Source organism: Sapajus apella, unplaced genomic scaffold, assembly GCF_009761245.1.
Source record: "Sapajus apella isolate SASKATOON/1434 unplaced genomic scaffold, GSC_monkey_1.0 scaffold74, whole genome shotgun sequence".
NCBI lineage: Eukaryota > Metazoa > Chordata > Mammalia > Primates > Cebidae > Sapajus > Sapajus apella.
The window spans coordinates 7,795,392-7,821,651 of NW_022437014.1; the positions used below are offsets into that span (position 1 = coordinate 7,795,392).

Sequence of the window (26,260 nt, forward strand, 5' to 3'; positions counted from 1 at the left end):
TAAGTTCTTAGTGACTTACAAAGAGACTTAGACTCCCACACAATAATAGTGGGAGACTTTAACACCCCATTGTCAATATTAGATCAATGAGACAGAAAATTAACAAGGATATCCAGGACTTGAACTCAGACCTGGACCAAGCAAACCTAATAGACATTTACAGAACTCTGCACCCCAAATCCACAGAATATACATTCTTCTCAGCACCACATCACACCTCCTCTAAAATTGACCACATAATTGGAAGTAAATCACTCCCCAGCAAATGCAAAAGAACGAAAAGAATGGAAATGATAACAGTCTCTCAGACCACAGTGCAATCAAGTTAGAACTCAGAATTCAGAAACTAACTCAGAACTGCACAGCTTCATGGAAACTGAACAACTGGCTTTTGAATGTTGACTGGATAAACAATGAAATGAAGGCAGAAAAAGATATGTTCTTCAAAAACAATGAGAATGAAGACAAAACGTACCAGAACCTCAGGGACACATTTAATGCAGTCTCCAGGGGAAAATATATAGCAATAAATGCCCACATGAGAAGCAAGGAGAGATCTAAAATCGACACCCTATCATCAAAATTGAAAGAGCTAGAGGAGCAAGATCAAAAAAACTCAAAACCTAGCAGAAGACAAGAAATAACTAAGATCAGAGCAGAACTGAAGGAGATAGAGACACGAAAAATTCTTCAAAAAATCAATAAATCCAAGATCTGGTTTTTCGAAAAGATCAACAAAACAGACAGACCACTAGCCAGATTAATAAAAAAGAAAAGAGACAATAATCAAATAGATGCAATAAAAAATGATAAAGTGGGTATCACCACAGATTCCACAGAAATACAAACCATCATCAGAGATTATTACAAACAACTCTATGCACATAAACTAATAAACCTGGAAGAAATGGATAAATTCCTGGACACTTGCATCCCCCAAGCCTAAACCAGGAAGAAGTTGAAACCCTGAATAGACCAATAACAAGGTGTGAAGTTGAGGCAGCAATTAAGAGCCTACAACCCCAAAAAAGCCCAGGTCCAGATGGATTCACAGCCGAATTCTACCAGACATACAAAGAGGAGGTGGTACCATTCCTTCTGAAACTATTGCAAACAATCCAAAAAGAGGGAATCCTTCCCAAATCATTTTATGAGACCAACATCATCCTGATACCACAACTGGGCAGAGACTCAACTTGAAAACTTGAGGCCAATATCCATGATGAACAGAGGCAAAAATCTTCAATAAAATACTGGCAAACCGAATGCAACAGCAAATCAAAAAGCTTATTCATCATGATCAAGTAGGCTTCATCCTGCGGATGCAAGGCTGGTTCAACATACGCAAGTATATAAATGTAATCCATCACATAAACAGAACCAAGGACAAAAACCACGACTGTCTCAATAGATGCAGAGAGGGCCTTCAAGAAAATTCAACAGCCCTTTATGCTAAAAACTCTCAATAAACTAGGTATTGACGGAATGTATCTCAAAATAATAAAAGCTATTTATGACAAACCCACAGACAATATCATACTGAATGGGCAAAAACTAGAAGCATTCCCTTTGAAATCTGGCACTAGACAACGATGCCCTCTTTCACTACTCCTATTCAATGTAGTATTGGAAGTTCTAGCCAGAGCAATCAGGCAAGAAAAAGAAATAAAGGATATTCAATTAGGAAAGGAGGAAGTCAGATTGTCTCTATTTGCAGATGACATGATTGTATATTTAGAAAACCCTATTGTCTCAGCCCAAAATCTTCTGAAACTGATAAGCAACTTCAGCAACGTCTCAGCATATAAAATCAATGTGCAAAAATCACAAGCATTCCTATACCCCAATAACAGACCTAAAGAGAGCCAAATCAAGAATGAACTCCCATTCACAATTGCTACAAAGAGAATAAAATACCTAGGAATAAAAGTATGTAAAGGAACTCTTTGAGGAGAACTACAAACCACTACCCAACGAAATAAGAGAGGACACAAACAGATGGAGAAACATTCCATGCTCGTGGTTAGGAAGAAACAATATCATGAAAATGGCCATACTGTCCAAAGTAATTTACAGATTTAATGCTATCCCCATCAAGCTGCCAATGACCTTCTTCACAGAACTGGAAAAACCCACCTTAAACTTCATGTGGAACCAAAAGAGAGCCTGCATAGCCAAGTCAATTCTGAGCAAAAAGAACAAAGCTGGAGGCATCATGCTACCTGACTTCAAACTATACTACAAGGCTACAGTAATCAAAACAGCATGGTACTGGTATCAAAACAGAGATATAAACCAATGGAACAGAACAGAGGTCTCAGAGGCAACGCCACACATCTACAACCATCTGATCTTTGACAAACCTGAAAAAACAAGCAATAGGGAAAGGATTCCCTGTTTAATAAATGGTGTTGGGAAAACTGGCTAGTCATGTGCAAAAAGCAGAAACTGGACCCCTTCCTGACATCTTACACTAAAAGTAACTCCAGATGGATTAAAAACTTAAACATAATACCTAACACCATAAAAACCTTAGAATAAAACCTAGGCAAAACCATTCAGGACATAGGCATAGGCAAGGACTTCATGACTAAAACACCAGAAACATTGGCAACAAAAGCCAAAATAGACAAATGGGATCTAATTAAACTTCAGAGGTTCTGCACAGCAAAAGAAGCAATCATTGAAGCGAACTGGCAACTAACAGAATGGGAAAAACATTTTGCAATTTACCCATTTGGCAAAGGACTTATGTCCAAAATCTACAAATAACTAAAACAGACTACAAGAAAAAATCCCATTCAAAAGTGGGCAAAGGATATGAACAGACGCTTTTCAAAAGAAGACGTATATGAGGCCAAGAAACATATGAAAAAATGCTCATCATCACTGGTCATTAGAGAAATGTAAATCAAAACTACACTGAGATACCATCTCACGCAAGTTAGAATGACGTTCATTAAAAAATCTGGAGACAACAGATGCTGGAGAGGATGTGGAGAAATAGGAACACTTTTACACTGTTGGTGGGAGTGTAAATTAGTTCAGTAATTGTGGAAGACAGTGTGGCAATTCCTCAAGTATGTAGAAATAGAAATTCCATTTGACCCAGCAATCCCATTACTGGGTATATATCCAAGGGATTATAAATTGTTCTATTATAAGGACACATGCACATGTATGTTCATAGCAGCACTGTTTACAATAGCAAAGACTTGGAACCAACCCAAATGCCCATCGACGATAGACTGGACAGGGAGAATGTGGCACATATATGCTGTGGAATACAATGTAGCCATAAAAAATGATGAGTTCGTGTCCTTTGTAGGGACATGGATGAACCTGGAGACCATCATTTTCAGCAAACTGACATAGGAACATACAATCAAGCACTGCATGTTCTCACTCATAGGCGGGTGTTGTACAATGAGAACACATGGACACAGGGAGGTGAGCATCACACACTGAGGTCTGTGAGGGGGACTAGGGAAGGGATTGTTGTGGGTAGGGAGTTGGGGAGGAATAACATGAGGAATAACAGATGTAGGTGATGGGGATGGAGGGAGCACACCGCATTGCCACGTATGTACCTATGCAACAACCCCAGAATCTAAAATGCAATAAAATACATATATATTTTTTAAAAATCTGGTGTTAACTATTTTCAACTCATCTTTTATAAGTTTGCTTCTTTTAAAGATCCAAAGCGTTTTCCATGACTAAGATATTATAAGCAGTGAAGAAACGTAACCCTGGATTTTTCACTTGATGTTGGTTGGCAGCCATAATTACTACTCTGCCATTTTTTCTTATAAAAAGAGATAAATATCAATTATTCTACAAAATATTATATGGACAATTATATTTCAGCTTGTGTTTTTATTCATATTCTGTTGGATTTCAGTGGCAACAAATATTTCCTTGTAGTAAGATTATTTATTGTCATCAGTTTTGTCATAGAAATCCATGTGGAATTTGGTTTAAGTGTTGCTCTTTTCTTAGGTAAACATATAGCCTTGAAATTACTGCAAAGGGTCAGCATGGTGGAGAGTCAATGCACAAGCAATGGAAACTTTTCAATTCATTCTCTAAAAGCCAAAATCCTCAGCACAATTCCATTGTACTTCTCAAGTATTACTCATTAAGTTTTTCAACCCTTCCCTCCCTCCTCCTGCTAGTAGTCCCCAGTGTCTATTGCTGCCATCTTTATATCCATGAGTAGCCAATATTTAGCTCCCACTTATAAGTGAGAACATGTAGCATTTGAAAAAGCTTTTGATTTCTTATTCATTTTTTATTTATCCAAAATCTATATCTGAAAGGATGGACTACTAATAGTTATATATCTGTTATAAACCTCTTATCCCTAAAATAGTAGCAATCTCTCTAGAATACAATTTATCTTCTCTACATGTAACTGACTGGTAGTTGGTTGAAATCAAAGGTTATATCACTGCTATCTATTTTTACAATGTAAAAACAAAAATGCCTAGCATTTTATTTAACACCTACTATGTACAAAAAGCCTTATATACATTATCTCTAGACCTCACAACAATACTTTTGGGTGTATTTTACTACTCCCATTTTACAGATGAGGAAAGTGTATTTCCAATAGCCTAAGTGTTGATGAAAACTCAGGTGTGTCAAATTCCAAAGCCCGTATTCTCTCCAGTGTACTTCACTGCTTTTCCTTCTCAGCTAATCAGTTTTACTGAGCCCTTTCTGTATGCAAAATGGTTAGGATCTTATTGGAAAGATAATATATACTTCCCAAATGCCTCAACACATTAAGGTGAGCAATTCAGTAGCACAGAAAATAAGGATAAATATTGTTCAGAAAGTGGAGAGATTAATTTCAGCCTGATGGTAAAAAAAAAGAAAAAAATGCTTCATAAAGAACAATGGATTCAAACAGATCAAAAAGCAAGGCAAGGTTTGGATAGGAGGAGAGTCTAGGGCAGCTTCCAACACAGGAACGTATAGATTTTGTCCTTTTAACTGTGGAGAGCAAACAAGGTACTTAATGTGTTTTGTAGAGGGATGATGGCTTAAAAGCAGAATTTCACGAAGGCAAAATTGGCAAGAGAGGGTAGGATACTCACTACAGAGAGAAACTGGAGGGAAGATACTTATTTGGAAGTTGTTAATCCAAAACGTGGTCTTTAAGGGGAGCTGAAATTTGTGTTGCAGTAGAATCTTTCTTTTCTCTGGCTAGGATCTCTCCATTTAGATGATGATGGTGGGAAGAACATTAATAATAGTATTAACGGTAATGGTGTTAAGAACATAAGCAAAGCACAATGATCATACCTTGTACATATAAGCCAGTTATGATTACTCTTCCCTGTCATGACCTTGTACAATGCAACTACAGTGCCACTTCCCCTGGGCCTGCAAATGCCAGAGGAGCTCCACTTTTATACTGGTCAAGCACATGTTCTGGATTCATATGTTAAAGAAGTGGTTGGGATCAAGACATTTTCTCTGGTTCCCTTCCCCCAAATCAAATATTATCATTAACATTTGGTTGTTTCTATCCTTTCAGACCCTGTATCTCCCTCCAGCATCAAGCTTTAACCCTCAGTCTTGCCCAAGAAAAACCAATGTCCCTCAGCTACGGCTCCAAACACACCCATGTCTTATTAAGTCTAAAGTTGTTTTCCTGATTCCAACTACCTATTACCTTGTCCAGACCTAGAATCTGTCTACTCAGCCTTCTTACTTTTTATACACTCTGTCATCTGTAGAATTAGACTGTGGAATAACTTTGATGATTTCTGCTGAACATTTACAGAAATCTGAAATGGACTTTCAAGTATTCCTAAGGTACTTAAGAAACATTTTAAAATCTATTTTGCTGATTCTAGATATGAATCAGCAGAAATACCACAAAATTGCTTTTAAAATTTTCTCGGTGTGAGATAGTCCTGGTCTTTAAATAATTACCCAGATAATAGAAAGTGCTTTTCTTTGCAAAAGAACAAACAACAATTTTTAAAAAAACATCAGCCCAGTTATCAACTCCCTAAATACATTTAATGTGGCTGTCTTAGACTTCTGTCCTATGCTTAGCTACCCAGCACCCCTTTCCTGTTTAGGGGGAGTTCCCCCTCCCTCATTATATGGGAAACAGTGCCCCACCTCTTACAGTGGAAGCCGAAGGAAGCCAAATAATTCTCCTTGTTCTTGGCAACAAGATGTAGGTATGACTTGGCTTCAGCCCATCAGATGCTGCTATCGAGACTTAGAATCTCCTGGAAGCCAAGATGGTTAAAGCCCCATGAATAACAGTAGCAACAGGCCGTTGGGTAGTTGGGTAGAAATGGCAGCATCTCAGCCGGCTTGTTCCAGCTGTCTGGCTCTGAAGGCCTCTTAATTCCTGCACATGTTCCAAGGCTCTGTGACCCTCTCCTCCCAAAGCCAGCCAGTAAATCTCCATTTTGCTTAACAGCCCTAGGGCAACATTTCTGTGGCTTGCGACCAGGAATCCTTCTGATACCAACTTTATAGGACATTGCCATACCCCCAACTCTGCAGCCCCTTTCCCACTTCATCTGTTCCCCTTCTCTCTGGTGTCTTCACTCACTAGTTATCTTTGCATTACAGCTATCTCTATGGGTGACAGTCTTTGTTCTCAGAAAGAGACCTCTTAAGAGTATTAAGCAAAATTTTCCAGATTTCCCACCAGATTCCCTGTAAGAGCCAATGATAGACATTTTTAAGGAAGTGTAGATGGCTTTTACCACTGATGAGCACTTGGAGGCAAGTTTGCTTGTGGAAGAGGGCTAGTTGATTCCCAAGTGAGGGTAGAAAGAATCTCCTAGATGCACCAACATCAATTCTTTCCCATATCACTCCAGTCACTGTGATAATGCCAACAGCAAGTGGAGATTCATTTCTATACAGTGAAAAGGCTAGTCTTGATGGGTCTGAAATAATTCAGTTTAACCCAACAAACAAAAATAAATTTAGCATTCACTTTAGAACATTTCTCAAAGAGATCAGCCCACTAAATTGAAGCAAAATAGATAAGAAAATGCTATGCTGTATTTTAGGAATACAGCTAACCAAAGAGGTGAAAGAGCTCTACAAGGAGAATTATAAAACACTGCCAAAAGAAATCATAGAAGACACAAATAAATGGAATAACATCCCATGCTCATGGATCGGAACAATCAATATTAAAATGGCCATGTTGCCTGAAGCAGTTTATAGATTCAATGCTATTGCTATCAAACTATCGATGTCATTTTTTCACAGAAATGGGAAAAACCATTCTAAAATTTATGTGGAACCAAAAAAAGAACCCAAATAGCCAAAGCAATCTAAGCAAAAATAACAAAGTCAGAGGCATCACATCACCTGACTTCAAACTAATACTACAAGCCTACAGTAAACAAAACAGCATGGCACTGGTACAAAAACAGACACATAGACCAATGGAACAGAATAGGGAACCCAGAAATAAAGCTGCACATCTACAACCATCTGATCTTTGAAAAAAACTGGCAAAAATAAGCAACAGGGAAAAGGATCCCTATTCAATAAATCGTGCTAGAATAGCTGGCTATCCATATGCAAAAGAATGAAACTGGACCTATGCCTATCACCATATATAAAAATTAACTCAAGATGGATCAAAAAAATGTCAGCCCTTAAATATAAGACTTAAATATAAGACTTCATACTATAAAAATCCTAGAAGAAAACCTAGTAAATACCATTTTCAGTATCAGCCTAGGCAAAGAGTTTATGGCTAAGTCCCCAAAAGCAGTTGAAAAAAAACACACACAAAAATTGACAAATGAGAACTAATTAAACTGAAGAGCTTCTGCACAGCAAGAAAAACTATTAATGAAGTAAACAGACAGCCTACAGAATGGGAGAAAATATTCACAAACTATATATCTGACAAAGGTCTATTATCCAGAATCTATAAGGAACTTAAATCAACAAGAAAGACACAAATAACCTCATAAAATGTGGGGAAAGGACATGAACAGACACTTCTGAAAAGCAGACATACAAACAGCCAAGAAATATATGAAAAAATGCTTATTATCCCTAAGCACCAAAAAAATGCAAATCAAAACCACAGTGACCTACCATCTCACATCAGTCAGAATGGCTTTTGTTAAAAAGTAAAAAAAAATAAGAGATGTTGGTGAGGCTGCAGAAAAAAATGAAATACTTATATACTGTTGGTGAGAATGTAAATTAGTTCAACCATTGTGGAGGGTAACTTGGAGATTTCTCAAAGAACTGAGAGGAGAACTGGAATCCAATCCAGCAATTCCACTATTGAGTATACACCCGAAGGAAAATACATTTGTCTACCAAAAAGATATGTGCACCCATATGTTCATCACAGCACTATTTACAGTTGTAAAGACATAGAATCAACCCAGGTACCTATCAGTAGTGGATTGGATAAAAAAAAAAAAAACTGGTACATATATACCATGGAATATGACAGCCACAAAAGAGAATGAACTTATATCCTTTGCAACAACATGCATACAGCTGCAAACCATTATCTTAAGCGAACTAATGCAGAAACAGAAAACCAAATACCACATGTTGTCACTTGCAAGTGGGAGCTAAACATTGTATAGACATGGTCATAAAAATAGGAACAATAAACACTGGGGAAGACAAGAGGAAGAAGGATGGGAGGGCGATAGGGTTGAAAAAACTCTCTGTTGGGTACTGTACTCACTACCTGGGTGATGGATTCATTTGTACCCCAAACCTCAGCATCATACTATATGCCTTTGTGACAAACCTGTACATGTATCCTCTGATTCTAAAATAAAAGTTGAAAAAAGAAAAGGCTATGCTGTATGAAGAAAACAAAACGGAAAGTGCTATATTGGCCGGTGTAAGTCGATAGATGAGCTACTCCCAGAGTATTAAACAAAGTTCCGAATGTTGTACCTTTGAATAAACATCTCTTTATTTTAGGTGGCAAGATGCTGGCATGACAATTATAAGGCTACTTTGCTTTCTATAATACATACATATTTCTTCAAAAACACAAATAATGGCATTTTAAAGCTCATATTTTAGATGCAGTGGGAGTGCTTATGCTTGAAATAATATCTTACTCAAATAAATGACTGATTTTAATTTGTTTTCTATTTCTGGATTTTCATATGTTGAGCTTGCTTTCCTGAATCACCCAGTTTGCTTTCATTAACTTTCATAGTGACTTTTCTTCTATTTGAACCTTTTCTTTTTGCCCCAAATTCTTGATTTCCTTGTAACTTGAACCAGGTTATTTACCCACATACAAGTGTATACAAAGCGTACTGAAATCCTTATGCATCTTGTGACACCACCACCACCCTCTTGCAATGTCACCACTGCTCTCACAAGCTTGGCAATTTACTCCCTAGGGACTGCAGAAACCCTCTACTTACAAATTATTCCTTTGTACACTGTCCTGGAACACCTTCTCTTCCAAATGGTCCTGGCGAATTTCTTGATTGGTAGATTTGACAATGCATTAATAAGGCAGTCTCTTAATTCATTATAGTTCAAAACTCAATTTGGAATAAATCAAGAAACCTGTGGCTACTGGCCTAATTCTGTGAATGACTAATTAACTAATAAGTTATGGATGCCTACTGTGTCCCTAGCAGTGCCTGCCCCTCAGGGAAGAACAAGAAGGCATGGTGCTTGCCCTCATTTTTTTATGGGCCAGGAGAGGAAAAGCCAATTATACAACAATTTCTATAAAGAGTGCTAGATGCCAAGTGGGTGGACAAGCCAGCCTTTACTTTGGGAGGCAATTCACTGCACAGCCCCTTGCCAGTACTAATGGTCCACAAATATCTTCTCTTGGGGAAGTGGGCTTTTGCACTGTAAGCCTATGGATCAATTCGCAAACTATTTATGCCTTGTTCATTGGCAGAAAGAAAGAAATGAGCAGATGAGCATGCCAGGGCATAGCTAATGTTGTTTCATTTGTCACCAGGGGAGAAGTGCTGTCAGGAACTGGCAGAGACAGCTGCTTAGGCAGCTCTGGTGTGATTTAAGCCACAAGCTAAATGAAACTATTTTCAAGTTTCTGCCTCTGGGGATATAAGTTAAACAACCGGCATCAGTTTGTTTTTTCACAATTGTTATGGGTATCCACATCTGCCAGTGATGGGCTGAAATAGTCTTTGGACATAAACCCGCAATGGTGAGTCCCAGCTCCATGCTCACAGAAGCCTCTTCCTCACTTACCTAAAGCCTACCCTCCCTTCAAAGTCCAGTTCAAAGCCTAACACCAATCTGGGTCAATGCCCACTTCCAAGGCACTCACTGCCGTTTGAAAGGACTTACATATGGAAATGTAATGATCAGATTTGGGTTTTTAGAAGATCACTGTGTAATGTGAAGAATGGATTGAGAGGAAGTAAAACTGGAGGAGAATGACTTGTTAACAGAACACTGGATGTCTAGGAGAGAGATAATACTGGCCCTGAAGAGGTGGCAGCAGTGAGGTTAAAGAGAGATAGATTGAACCGTATTGCAGAAATGGAATGGAGATAACTCGGTAAGTAATTGAATGTGGGTGTAGAAATGAGGGTGAAAGGGGGGTCAAGAGTAAGTATCAGTTTCTGTGCTGGACAACTGAATTGATAAAACACCATTCACAGTGCTAGAAAAAGGAGCTGGTTTGTGGGAAGGGTGATGAATGCAGTCTTAGACATGGTGAGTTTAAGTGCATGAAACTCATCCAAGGAGAGATGGTCAGTAGGCAGCTGGACACATGGGTCTAGAGTTCAGAAAACAGGTTTGGGCTGGACACAGATTTGAGAGTCATCAGTATATGTACCAGTCATTGAATCTATGGGAGGTGTTATGCACGGAATTGGGTTCCCCTCTGTCTCCCCTCCATCAAATTCACATACCGAAGTTCTAACCCTCAGTGCCTAAGCACATGACTTTATTTAGAGATAACACCTTTACAGAGGTGATCAAATTAAAATGAAGTCAGTAAGGTGGACTGTAATTCCATATGACCAATGTTCTTCTAAAAAGGGAAAATTGGGGCACACACATTCATGGGGAGAACACCAGGTAAAGATGAAGCCAGAGAAAGAATGGATGTTTTATAAGCCAAGGAATGCCAAAGATTGCCAAAAAAACACTAGAAGCTATGGGGGAGGTGTGGAACAGACTGCCTCCCCCAAGCATCAGAAGAAAGCAACCCCGTGGACACTTGACCTTGGACTTCCAGCCTTCAGCACTGTGAGACAATACATTTCTGTTGTTTCAGCCACCATGTTTGTAGAGCTTTGTTACAGCAGCCCTGGCAAACTCATACAGGAGAAGATGAGATCAGCCAGAAGGAAAATGTTGACTGAGAACTGCAGGTAACAAGGTCTGAGACTCAAGAAACCCAGTAGTTTAAAAAGATATGAATCTATTAAAAAAGCAGCCCAAAAGATGGAGGAAAAAAACTCAGGAAATTATAACAATAGAGAAATCAAAGGAAGAGAATGGAAGAAGGTGGCCATGGTACAAGTGTGACTTCAGCAACATGCCAGTCATTGTTGATTTTGGAAAGAGCACTGTTGGTGGAGTAGCAGGAGCAAAAACCAGATTGGCTTTTATTGAGAAACAAGTGGGAGATGAGAAAGCGCAGGCAGGAAATATAGACAGAACACAAAAGCAAAGACCAAGGAAACACTTTTCTATGCAGAGATTTTGAAAACACAGAAACTGTGTTAATTTAAGGAGTCAATAAACCATCCAAAAATCTGTTATGTGGGAGGTGGGGATGGACACATGTGCAGACCGATGGATGGATGGATGGATGGATGGATGGATGGATGGATGGATGGATGAATAGATGGATAAATGAATGGATGAAAAGATGGCAGATGGCAGATTCAGATAATTCAAATTGGCTTTATTAGAAAAAAAGATCATCTTTTATTTACAGTGTAAAAAGATTTATAAAACTCAGACCTGGTTTTATGATTTAATAGAAGAAAATGTGAAGCTTTTGTTAAGCTCCTGGAAATCCTGCTACCCTGAGTTCAGGAAAAACTGGTTTGGCATGTTTATCACCTCTCTGCTCCCATGATTGTTGCAAATGTTTAATCAGAATCCCCACCATAAGGGTCATTTCTTGGCCAGAGATGAGGGGAAAATGATGTCAAAGTATTTGTGCTGTTCCTTTGGTAAGCAAAGGAGGGCAAGTCACCTGCTGGGATTACCATATTCACCCATGTGAGGCGAATTATAGCAGCTATGCAAGTATTAGAATGTTTAATGTGCTGCTGCTGACAGTTGAGCATAGAATATTTAAAATGTTTCTTGTAGAGGCAGCTCTTGCAGTTTGTTATGCATGCTCTCAAAATTCTAAATTTATCTGATGGAGTGAAACATAATTCTTCTGATGTTCACACTGTCTGGAAGATGACTTAAATTTACTACACAGGCTTTGGAATAAGGTAAAGGTGCTGCTGGCATTACCTTCTAAACATTATCTGAACCCATTTCCTTTGGCCATCCTTACCCCTACATGTCCCCACATCAGGCTCTTGCTGGCTATTTTGTGGATGACTGGCTGCCACATGCTCCCAGCCTCCAGGACTGTAGGGAGGAGCTGCCATATGAGGATAAAAGTTGTCCAATATCAGAGAAAAACACTAGGGAAACTGACTCACACATCTACAGCCCAGAGGATAACTGTCCTTGTCACTGTTTGTTTTGGCTACAAGAGATTTGGCAACGCTTATTCATTCATTGATAAGGATTTACTGAGGAGTCTCTATGTTTCAGACATTGACCTAGACCATATGGTCTACAAAGAGGGTGAAGAAAGTTTCTACTTCAGTTCACACTATATATTAGGGCAAAGAGACTGGAAAACAGGTAAATTATAAACCAACATGAAATGGACTAATATAATGACAAACTTTGGGATTAATAAAAATGAGGATCTGCAGGACCCTGAGCCTAGAAGGTGTAAGAAACTGGAAGAGCCCAGAAGTAAGAACAACACTTATAGGACAACCATTTCTTGGGAAACTGGTCAAGACCAGGAGGGAAACAGCCTGATGACTGCTTAGGGTCTGTGAAGGCCACTGTGCCATCTGGACTCAATAATGGTGAAGCTAAGCCTTAATGAGGTTTCATTTGGGCTGTAAGACAAACTTTGGTTTTTCAGCTTTAAAAACCCTATAACCACAGAACCTAACCCATCAGTTTCTCTCAGCTCAGGATTCACTTTGTCTCACGATTTTATTTTTCCTTATTAATATATGAAGCAAATGTTGTAGGAGTGTGGAAGACTATGCTTTATATGCTTGTGGCTCCAACATCAAAACCTGGCACAGAGAACCTGGGGCGGAAGATCCTCCTGTAGAGAAGAAATGGAGAGTGAGTCTGGTGATGATCTCACTCATGTATCCAACAAATATTTACTCAGTGTATTTACTAAGTATCTGCTGTGTGCCAGGTACTGTGATAGGTGCCATGCAGACTGAATTGATAAAACAGACATGGTTTCAGTCCTTGGAAGCTTAAAGTAAGTCAACAAACACATAAACATATGAGTAGAGCAAGTATAGGCAAATACATCAGCCAAAAATAACAAGCTCAAAGTTCTATGAAGAATGCAAGAGTGGGTAGTGATAGGGAATAGCAGAGTGGTGTCTAGTTACCTAAGTTGGTGCAGGGATGCTTCTCTGAGGAGATTATAGGCAAACCAGGACTTTAAGGCTGAGGCAGAAACAGAGGGAAGGGTGATTCAGGAAGCAGAAACTGCACATGCAAAGGCCCTGTGGTGGGAGAGAGATTGGTGTGTTATAGGAACTAAAGGCAGGTCAGTGTAGTGTAGATTGAGTGCAGCAGATAAAGGAGAGAAGAGTATAAGATAAGGTTAAAAAGGAGACAGAAGCCAGATCTGTTTTGAGGTAGGATATCCAGATACAAATCTCAACTAGGGAGCTGGAGAAATCTAACAAGGGTCTGGGTGAAGAAGATAGGACTGTTCGTACAAAGTTGTATTCGCATATAAGAGACAATGGAAGGCAGGACGAGAAATAAACTCTCTAAAGCTGTGAGCGTAAAGATGTCCAGCAAGCCCAGGATGAACACTCCAGGGAACAGTCCCAGGAAATGCTGTCATCAAGGGGTGGAAGAAGCAGAGGCCAGCAAATGAAATAGAGTAGTCGTCAAAGGCAAAAGCAGAGTCATAGAGCCAAGAGACTCTAAGAGATCCCCCCAACCCCACCAAAAAAAAAAAAAAAAAAAAAAAAGAACTACCATTTAATCACTTCCACGACTGCCAACAAGACAAGGAGATTGAAAGTGAAAGAAATGCCCATGGTCTATAACAGTAAGAACCTCTCAGGTGATTAATAAAAGTAGTTTCACTAGTGAGGAGGCGAAGGAGGTGGAAGGAAGAGGAATGGAGGTGGGAGTTTGAGAAACTGAAAGGTAAATAACATCAAAGTCCAGTGAAGTTGGTCAAGATACGTGGGAGAGTTCCAGTGAGATGAAGTAACTTGGCCTCCCACCCGCTGCAAACAAAATAAAACTGGACAAAGCATATGAGGCAGCTGTGCTCAGGCATTGGTCTCCGTGCGGTGCAAGAGTGCAATCCCTAAGGTCTTACAAGGTCCGCCTCATGATCTCCAGCTTTTGCTGAGACATTATCTTAAGTGACAGTGATAATGTCCTCAGAAAGCTAGAATCTGAGGTACCACCATTGAGTAGAAAAGGCAGAGATGAAAGTTTGAGGCTGGGTGCAGTGGTCCACACCGATAATCCCAGTAACTCTGGAGGCTGAGGCAGGAAGACCACTTGAACCCAGGGGTTGGAGGCTGCAGTAAGCTATGATTGTGCTACTGCCATTCAGCCTGGACAACAGAGCAAGATCCTGTCTCTTAAAAAAAAAACAACAGCCGGGCGCGGTGGCTCACGCCTGTAATCCCAGCACTGTGGGAGGCCGAGGCGGGTGGATCACGAGGTCAAAAGATCGAGACCGTCCTGGTCAACACGGTGAAACCCCGTCTCTACTAAAAATACAAAACATTAGCTGGGCATGGTGGCGCATGCCTGTAGTCCCAGCTACTCGGGAGGCTGAGGCAGGAGAATTGCCTGAACCCAGGAGGCGGAGGTTGCGGTGAGCCGAGATCGCGCCATTGCACTCCAGCCTGGTTAACAAGAGGGAAACTCCGTCTCAAAAAAAAAAAAAAAAAAACAGAGGTTTGGGGAAGGAGCTGACATTAGTGGGAGCAGTTAGAGAGGAGGGAGCCGTAATGCCCCACGCTATTACAGGCAAATCTCAAGTCTCATGCCTGCCTTTTTCGCTAGCCTGGTTCATGACTGCTTCTCCCCATTCAGCAGTTGGGCCAACATTGTATGAACTCATATTCAAGCTTCAAAACTCAGTTCAAGTGTCACTTACCCATAGGGGCATTCCTTGGCCATTTGCCCTCCTCTGTGCACACTGCACTTACCTAACTACACCATATTCTACTGTAATTTTTGATTTATTTATTTTTCTTCCTGGCTGTGAGCTTAATAGTCAGGGCTCTGTCTTGGCTATTTCTGTGTCTCCATTATTGGCACTTAATAGCTTTTCATGAGCATTTGTTGAGCTCTCTGACCCTTGGGGAGAAACTAAAGATAACATCTAATTATACTCTACTGTGTTTAGTAACTTTAATGTGCATATGTCTTATCATTTCTAACTACAAATGCTCAAGAAATATTTAAGTGACTAAATGAATAAATGAACAAGATTAGCAATACTGTAATTAAGGACAAGGACTAATTTTGAATCACTTATGCCTCCATGAAAGAATGTTGGGAACACACTAAATATTCAACAAATACTTGAGAAATTGGGTAATTAGCAGGAAAGTCAATAAACTCCAGATGCATCAAGAGCTGCCTCACATTTGCATCTTTGAGATGTGAGCATGGGATGGAGACTGTACTGATGGTAACTTTTAGATCTTTCATGAGCACCGCATGCCATTAACTCTAAGGAGCTATTATATTTAAGATCTGTGCAGCAGGGGCTGGGTTGTTTTGGACTCCCTGCTTCTCTGTCCTATGGGAGAGTTGAGAACAACTGCTTACTATCTTGGGAAGCTGCCCGAGTTTCCTCCTTCTGGATGGAGACCATTAATAGACATGCCGAGTTGGTCTGATTAGCAGGTGTATGTAATAGATTTGGCTTATCAACACTTTTAAGCAAATCTTACTAGAACATCTATATAATTTATTGTGTGTCTTACTCCATGAGGAGTTTATATCAAAGTGAAATATCTGGGGCTTGATATTGATAAAGGATAAGTCTTACTGATGGCAAAGGAGAGCCTGTCGTATACTCCCCTGAGAAGATGGCAGTCTGTGCTCCTCTCTCTGTCCCCTGCCCTCCCCCAACAACGGGCCACTCACAGTCACAAGCATCAGTCACCCTATCCTCCTGGAGTTGCAGTTGTTCCAATGATACTTCTCAATTTCTTAATAATTTGGGATAGCTTTCTCTCAGAGGTATTTCTAAGGCAGCAATAGTTTGGGCAAACATTTTTCTACCTGAGATCCAGCACAAATTCCTATTTTCCCCAGAAGCTTCTGATACGTAGCTTCCAAAGACTTTTGAAAATATAGCTTGACTTCCTGCATGGTCTCCTTAGGGCATAATTGCTGCACCACAGAACAGCTGAAGGAGCCCAGACTTGGGAGTCAGGTGACCTGGGAGAGAATGACAGCTCTTCCTCTCACTAGGATTGTGCTCTTAAGCAAGTTATCTTTCCTCTCCAAGCCTCAGTTTCTTTATTAGCAAGGAGGAAAGTAATATCTGTCTAGTAAAGTTGTTGTAAGGAGTAGATGATGTAATGTATCTTTGAGTTATTAAGTATTTTATCTGCAGAACATTATAAATCCTGGACTGGTGCCTTTTTACCTAGAAGCCTCTCAAAAAATACAGATTGAATTTTACTTAAACTCAGGGCATATACTATAAGCAGTTTCTGACTTATAAACTGGTGTTTTTCCATCTCTAGATGCATTTCCCTACATAAACAAAGTTATAAATCATGGTTTGGCTGCAGATTGGTACTAACATCCCATTACTGCTAAAAAAAACCCATACATTTGCAGTAGGGAAACACATAAAATGAAATCAGTCATTAAGTAAAACAAGAAAATATTGAATAAAAACAGTTTCATATTTATTTTGACAGTTAGTGGTTGAGGAAAAGCAGATTTAATTTAAGGAGGAAGAAAAAGTTGTCGGTAATTACTGGAGGGGATCTTCAGGGAAATTTCTGTGTATTTCCAAAAACTCTCAGTGTTGGTGCCCTGGATATTTATTCTGTCTAATTTTCTTTAAATCCTAGAACAGACTTCTTTGATACAGGTAATCATTAGCATTCATCTTTTGTTTATCAACAACTACAAATAATTCTTTAAGCTGATACATGGTGAGGTTTCATGAGTAAAGTTGTTATTTCTCAAAGGATAAGAAAACAGATTTTTAATCATAACTAAGAACAAGTTGAAAAAGAATTGGAAGTAAAAAAGACTTAAAAGGAGATGTGTGTGTGTGCGTGCGCATGTGACCATTCCACCTCAGGCAACTGTTTTAGTGCAGGGCTGAGCTGTCGCAGTAGAGGGAAATTGCAGATGAGCTCTACAGCTCTTTGAGGGGGCAACTGGGAATGGTGGGTATGAGATTTCAGGTGAGACAGCTTCCCATAAAGCGTTCTGGGTGGTATGCCAGCCATGGAGAGAGCTTGGTTCCTGTTCTAAACAAGTGCATATGAGGGGTTTGTAACACAACATGTAGGAAGAAAGCTATGTGACCTTGGGATGTCACTTAAATTGTTTAGATTTGAGTGTTCTCATCCATAAAATAAGAAGGTGGGACCAGAAACTCTATGAAAATTTCAGTCTAAACTTTTAAAATTTTATGAGGACCCTGTGACTTAATACCAAGTAGAGCTCTCTTCCCAGCTAAGTACAAGTTAAAATCCTAAACTTTGTGAAACCAGTACGATTCTTCATCCTCACTTTCTTTAAAATGTGACTTAGTCCTAAGCATTGCCACGACAATTTCACTAAGAAATTTCACTAAGAAAGAACATGTCACTAAGAAAAATTTCTCAGAATTATACTGAGGCACAGGACAAGATATTTCTAGGAAATATCAATGCATTTGGAACCTTCCCTATAGCAAAAGATCTAAGTGAGAATCCCTGAAAGAACAAGAAACAAACATTAAAAAAAAAAAAAAAAAAAAAAAAAAAAAACTGCTCACACTCTTCATTGTTAACGGCTATTATAAGGAGTGTATTTTCCAAGAGAAATTTCAATAGGTTATGTGATAAATTAAACTTATGTACTAGCTTTTACCAAAGAACATAGTTTAAAAAATCCATGACACACAATGTGAAATTGATCATCTTTACAAAATAATACTGAGGCTTTTAGAACACCTCGGTTCAGCATAGGGATGGAATAGAGGGCTAGATTTGGAGCTTTTCTGACATTTTCTTTAAAAAAAAATACTGCTCTGCTCATAATCTTCATTGTTAACTACTGCTTTAAGGAGTGTAGTTTTGAGAGAAATTTCAATAGGTTATGTGATAAATTAAACTTATGTACTGGCTTTTATCAAAGGACATAGTTTTTAAAATCCATAGCACACAGTGTGAAATTAATCGTCTTTACAAAACAACATTATGAGGCTTTTAGAACCTCAGTTATGCATACAGATGAGATAGAGGGTTACATTTGGAGCTTTGCCTGAACAGAACCTTATACCAGATATTAGGATTCCCAGGGCTCAATGGCTGGTTTAACCACTACTAACTGAGCACCTGATTCTAGATTTTTTTGTCATATGTCTCTTGATTTTCTACAAATGAAATTGGAAAATAACTACCACTTCCTCATATCAAGCTCTTATTGCTATTCTCTTATGTTTTTATTGTGGCAAACTACATAACATAAAATTCATCATTTTAACTTAAGTGTAAAGTCCAGCTGAATTAAGTACATTCATATGGGGGCTCAACCATCGCCACCATCCATCTCCAGAACTTTTTCAGCTTCTCAATCTGAAACTTCATACCTATTCTCTTATTTAAGTAGTATTTCTCTTGATCCACTTAGAGGACATCAACCAACAGAATTCTCAGAACATGTACCACCTTAGTGTGGTTGAAGAGTATAATTTTCTAGAGTTATAAAGGGGAAATTGACCCTTGCACACTGGCTAGTTTGATGTCAAATGTGTTACAAGACTTATATATTAAATTGTGATGATTAACAGCCCCCTTGGGTTACAATCAAAGGTGTGAATGTTTGAACTCTGTGATGTACATACTCCCCTAGAGAAAAGCACAACAAGAGGATTCTTGCGCCTCTCAGTGAAAAATACTGAGAATTCCCTAACAAGATTGACAAAGTTAAATATCTCCTGAGGATCAGCCTTCTAGGGAAATGGATGAATCTGGTAGGCTGGTTGGGTCTTCCCAGAGCATTTGGGATTTTCTCCAGGCTCCACCTCTTTACTGTCTACCGTCTCCATCATTGCCTGTTCACTTTGAATTCCACTCTTTTTCTGTCTGTTCCCTTTACTTGTTGCTTTAGAGCATCCTTGCTTCCCTGCCTCTCCTTGCCCATATAGGTTGCAAGGTCCCTCTACCCGATAACCACAGCCCCATCTTCATCTTAAATAAGGACTAAATTCCCTTTTGGTCAACCCTTGACATTGTGGGTCAGCCTCCTCCACTCTTCTCCTGGCTATAGCTGACTACACCTTAGCCCCTCTTCTCCCTCTCCCCGTCCCCTTCCTCAATAAGAGCCACAGACACTGCATTATACATTATGAAAACGTGGTTTTGTTTTCCAAAAATAGTGTGAATGTTAAATCAGATAATTTGAGGCTTAGCTTTTGGATGATGATTTATAGATGACTCTTTCCCATTAATAAGGAAACCCCATATTGGAAATCTGAGCTCAGATTAACTGCATTTATTCATTTATTATTATACTTTAAGTTCTGGGGTACATGTGCACAACGTGCAGGTTACATAGGTATACAAGTGCCATGGTGGTTTGCTGCATTCATTACCCCGTCATCTACATTAGGTATTTTTCCTAATGCTCTCCCTCCCCTATCCCCTCACCACCTGCCATTCCTCCCCTAGCTCCCCACCCTGCAACAGACCCCTGTGCATGATGTTCCCCTCCCTATGTTCATGTGTTCTCATTGTTCAACACCCACTTATGAGTAAGAACATGTGGTGTTTTGTTTTCTGTTCTTGTTGCTGAGAATGATGGTCATTTATTCTTAAAAAGGAAAAAAAAATGACATAGCTGCCAAATCAGAGATACCTTTATATACATTACATGCATTTGTTTATTCACTCACCCAGTAAACATTTACTCAATACCCTGCATGTGCTAGGCCCTATCTTAGGTGCTCATAAAATAGCTGTGAATAATGATGACCCTCACCTCACAGGGTTTAAAGACTTTAGGGAAATACAGATCAGAAAATAGGCAATTGCAATAGTATATTTAAGCAGTATGCTAGGAGGGGTAGAATGGGTCTGTATGAGCCATGGCAGAGGCATTTAACCCAGCTGGAGGCTCAAGCAAGCTTTTGTAGGGAAGTGATGCATAAGCAGGAACACAGAGGAGGAGTTAGCCAAGAAATTAATAGGGAACCTGGGACATATTGCATGCCATTTACAGATTGTGATAGTTCAGCTTTTAGTTTTGTTTTTCAAAAATTATTTGTTATTCAAAGAAGGAAAAAAAACTCTGACCTGATATGTAGGCAACAGAAGAGACTTTAAAGATGTCATCTAAATGCACTAGAGTTGGTTTGTCCTTGGGGTAAGTAATGATGGTGTCTTGTAATGAGAGTTATTTTCTTTTTTCATTTCAGTAATAAAGTCATATCAAGTGGGATCTGAGAGAAGATTTTAAAACTAGCCCTAAGTGTTTTCAGCTGATATTTAGGATGTATTATTAGCACAGGAGTAAAACAAATTGATCACATGACCAAGATTTTAAAATAAAATGTCAAAAGACTTGTGTATTTGACATTTAAAAAATCCAGTCATGTAGAAAGCATCAGCAGTATCTTTTTTCTTTACAACTCACAAATGGGAAGATGTATATGCTCTGGTGGGAGCTCTTTACCCGGGGTCCAGGGACATCTGGGGGCTTCAGAAGGTTCCAAAATACTGTAAAACTATATCAAAAATTTTGTGTATGTGCATATTACTGCAGAGATGTTCCATAACTTAAATTGCATACTCAACAAGGAATCCATGTCCCCCCAAAAGTTCAAGAACCAGAACTTGATAGCATGCAATAAGTTCTAAAAAAAAAAAAAAAAAAAAAAAAACTATTAGAGTTGGATGGAAGTTTAGAGAGTCTCTCATTTAAAATATCAGAAACCTGAAGTATTTGTGGATTAGGAAATGGAGGTACAATCAATCATCTTCAAACTAAAACATTCTCAGGCAAGAACATCAAAGTGTGGCATTACCAAGTTTGGTTAACATAAAGTTGAAGAAGAAATTCAAAATGGTAATGACTGATAATTAGTAGAGTGGTATTTCTAAGGGGGTGTGCAGAGTTTTCCGTTTTGAAAAGTTTTTTTTTTTAAGGAAAATCTGAGGTTTTATTTACTGGATGTGAGTTCCTGGTTAAAGGGAAGGGACAATGTGGCACTGTAGCCCTCACATCCTCCTACTTCTTCTCTTTCCTGGTTTATAGTAATTCCAATAAATGAAATTCACAAGTCTATCCAGGGGCAAAGGCAACACACAATTTTGTATATTAAGTTCACATTTTACATTGCAACAATATGTTCATTTTTTCAGCCTTGCCAACTAGAAGTAATAGAAGACTTCAGATGGTGTAACTTGTGTTAAGATGAACATAACATAAAGTCCCCTTTTTTGGGGTGCAAGTATTTTATATTTTGTGATCATTTGGACATAGCCCAGATTGGCATTCAGCTTTGCAGTCTCAAAAATGGGTTTGGTATATATATTTAGAATATAGAAACAAGATTGAGGAAGAATTCCTAACCTGCCAGTCCCTATTGCAAGCATTCATCTGAGAATCAAGCACTAGTGGTTAATAAGCTGTCTAGCAAAGGCATTTATTCCTTGGACCAGGTCTAAGCAAAACTTTGTTATCTAATTGCTTATGAAATTGTACTTACTTTAAATAATTCAACTGCATTTTTAGAAAGAAGCATTATTTAGTTAAAAATTCACATAGCTATTCTGGGCTTTTGACCTGATTGGTTTATTATCATTCATCATAAAAATCAGAATGAAATACAGTCTCTCAGACAAACCTAAGAAATAATGTAATAGATACTGCCTGACTGCTCATTCTTGAAATCAATATTCATAAAACTACTTGAAGTAAAAGTAATTCTAGCTTGTTGCTGCATTAAGTAAAAATGTTATCAATTTATGAAACCTAATGTTTAAACAAGTGAATGATAGTGTTTCTGAAAAAGGGAAATTTACTTCCTTCCTTGTTTTTAAGCCTTCAATGTTTTAATCTTTAAGATTGAATGTTAGTCAATGTCTCTGAGTCAAAAGAACTGACAGTTTCATCCCAATGTTGCTGTTTTCCCCTTCAATCTTTAGAATTGGGCTCAACCTCAGCTCAGTTGGAATTTCCATTAGGCTGATAAAGGTCTCAATTCACCTATGTAGAAAAACATAAATTTTAATCAATTCCTTTTATGTTCCTTTATTTCCTCAAATGCTTGACTCTTATATGGAATTCTTTCTTTATGTCATTTCCTTGTCTACATACAGTTTTGGAGAACAGCATCTAAATAAATTACTGAAATATCAGCAAAGTCAAAGACACAAAAATCCCTTAAACACAATAACAAGAGTTTGGGCTCTGAATAAACTACCTGATATGTCAACAAGTCAAATCAAAGCAACTTTAAAAAAAAATTCTCCTTTAGGGACTCTGACAAATTTCCCTAACATAGTTTTCATTTCAAAACTGCCAATTGTGTAAGTAAAAATCATATTTAGGACACAGGTCATTTCAGCTATATCTCATGGATTTCCCCTGAGAATAAACAGTAATGATAACAGTGAGTATAAGAAGCATAAAAACCACCACATGGAGAAGGGCAAGTGCCCAGGAAAACAGCAGTTACCATTGGATACAGGTGAGCGTTGTTCAGAGACACTGTCAGATGCTAAGAGCACCACTCTTGGAGAACGTTTCATCATCTTTTCACATGATTTGTCTTGTTCTCAGTGCTTCCTCTGAATTCGTTTTAAGTCTCCTGTTCTGTAGCACACACTCCACTATGGCTGGTGTCTAGCTGCTGTTCTGGGAACACTGCTGAAAGCTACAAGGACTGGTTTGTTTTCTCCCCAGGAAACCATTTGCTCCACATGGAAACAATGTTTGACCTCCACTAAATTTTTTTAAAAAATCAATTGTTAGGCACAGTGGGAAACTATGACAAATGAAAGGAGAATCAAGGCTGTTTTCCACTTAAAGTGCAGCAGAGTTGCTGGACTGAAGCACTGCCTTTCTAAAGATATATATAAATGTAAATGTGACTGAGGCACAGAATTTCCATGGTGCAACTAGGAGGAGGAAAAACATGCAATATTATCTTCCAGAAAAATGTTGAGAAAACTGTGATGAGAAATCACATGAGAAGACTGTGATGCTATGGTATATGTTGACTTTAATGAAGGCACAACTTTAGTTGTACCATACAGAAAGTCCAAAATTAAAATGTGTGCATAAATAGAAAAGAAACAGTTTTCTCATAGAATGATCACAGGCATTATCACTATATATACATCAATTTATTGAAGATCAACACACATAGATCTGTACAGTTGCTAGATATGTGGGCACATAGGGCAGGAACCCAGGAAGCAGGGACAGAGCTCAGGAGCATGAATGAGAGATTGGAATTGCAAGATTATAGATGAGGGGTGGGAGTGGAGGATCGGCCGCCGGAGCTGCAGCTGGTTTGCTGAGACTGTTAGTGCCCTGGGCTGAGACTCATGCCACCGCCATACTCTGCTGCTAGCATTCTGGAACACATCTGTGTTTTACAGGAACATGGCCAGTGACACCAGGTGTGAAGATTTACAGCATGAACTTGGTCGTTATGGTCCTATAGTTGATGTGTATGTTCCATTTGATTTCTACATTCGCCATCCAAGAGGATTTGCTTATGTTCAGTTTGAGGATGTTTGTGATGCTGAAGATGCTTTACATAATTTGGACAGAAAGTAGATTTGTGGATGGCAGACTGAAATATAGTTTTTCTAGGGGGATCAGAAGACACCAAATAAGATGAAAGCCAAGGAAGGGAGAATTGTGTATAGTTCTTCATGCTGTGATGATTATGACAGATACAGACATTCTAGAAGCCAAAGTTGTGAAAGAAGGAGATCAAGAAGTCAGACTTCTGATTATAGCTATAGAAGATCACATAGTACTAGAAACAGTAGAGCAACTGAGAGACCACACGTAGCAGAAGCCATTCCAAATATGATAGATTCAAACACTGAAATCGATCCTTTTCAAGATCTAAATCCAATTCAAGATCACAGTCCACATCCCAGACCAAGAAAGAAATGAAGGCTAAATCACATTCTACATCTGCATCTCACACCAAAAATAGAGGCACCTCTAAAACAGATTCCAAAACACATTACAAGTCTTGCTCAAGATATGGAAAGGAATTAGGGAAAGAAGAACCACCAAGATGCTAATCTCAGTCAAAATCACAGTTTAGGTCTAGGTCAAAATCTGTATTAAGGTCTTGGACTAATCCTATGTTCAATGGCCACTGACAATATAAATCATGATGATTTTTAGGAGTATATCATTCATTTACTCATAGTTTTGTTTACTTAAATTATCAGGAATACAGTGTTACAATGATGCTTAAAACAATAGTTGTTAGTTTTCTCTGTACCAGGCAATGGTCACAATTAAAATGATATGCTGTTGAGAAGCCACTCTTAAGAGTCCAGTTTGTTTCCAGCTTCATCCATGTCCAGCAAACTAACAAAAGAACAGAAAAGCAAACATCACATGTTCTCACTCATGAGTGGGAGTTGAACAATGAGAATGCATGGACACAGGAAGGGGAACATCACACACTGGGACCTGTTGGTAGGTGGGGGGTAGGGGAGGGATAACATTAGGAAAAATACCTAAAGTAGATGACTGGTTGATGGGTGCAGCAAACTACCATGGCACATGTATACCTATGTAACAAACCTGAACATTCTGCACATGTACCCCAGGACTTAAAATATAATAATAAAATAATAATAAAATGTACGTAACCAAATACCACCTGTACCCTAAGAACCTATGGAAAAACAAAAAATAAAAAAAATTTTAAAATAAGAGTCCAGTTTGTTTAATGCTATGGACAGCTACCAATTTGTGGTGTCTCTGTATATTTTTGTAAAGATTATCATTTTTTTAAATGCTTGAAGTACTTTGTGAAAAGATGTGGGTGACCATAATTTGCAACATTCTTTTATTAAAAGTAAACTTTCATATTTGTATTTGGTAGAACCATTAATCTAGAAATGAAGCTTGCTAATAAGAATGACACAAAAGTGAAGCAGTAGCTATGGTACAACACTGACTGCTCTGACACATTTAGGTTCAGGGCGGACCTTTATGTCTTGTCAAGATGTCTAGGCCCATGATAATTATTTACAATGCAGTGTGGATTAGTTCTTTTGTAAACCACACTGTCTTGGGAAATTATGCCAACTGGGTTACATGGTATTTTCAGGGAGATTGAGTTTTTGACTGAAGCATGGAGTCTTCACTGCTTTTTTCTGGTTCCTATGAAGATGTGGAACATAGAAAACATCACAAAAACTCACCTTAAAATGGCAAAAATAATTTTAAGGAAAAAAGAATGTTCTTATGTAGTTATTCTAAAGGTTAAGGAGCACTGTTGACCATATTATTGCTTAGTTTTCTTACTGGTGTTGGAAACAAGTTTTGTGTGTGTGCATAGTGTAAAAACACTGAAATTTTACTGCTTACAGCACTTAGCCTATGCATTTTTTTTTGAATTTGGAAACTCATTTATTAGGATACTTCAATGATTTAGAATAAGAGCACTCAGTATATATTAATGATCAATTTCTAACACTTAACTTCTTTCAGGTTCCTTGGCACAGGGGATTCTTTCTTACATGTTAAGGAACAG

General features: G+C 38.6%; 1 protein-coding gene and 1 pseudogene across 2 annotated transcripts in view; one reads left to right on the plus strand and one right to left on the minus strand.

Moving 5' to 3' along the window:
• Positions 1-26,260, minus strand: part of SLC35F4 (solute carrier family 35 member F4) — a 320,825-nt gene that overhangs the window by 50,030 nt on the left and 244,535 nt on the right. The window lies entirely within an intron of this gene.
• Positions 24,243-25,033, plus strand: LOC116532088 (annotated as a pseudogene).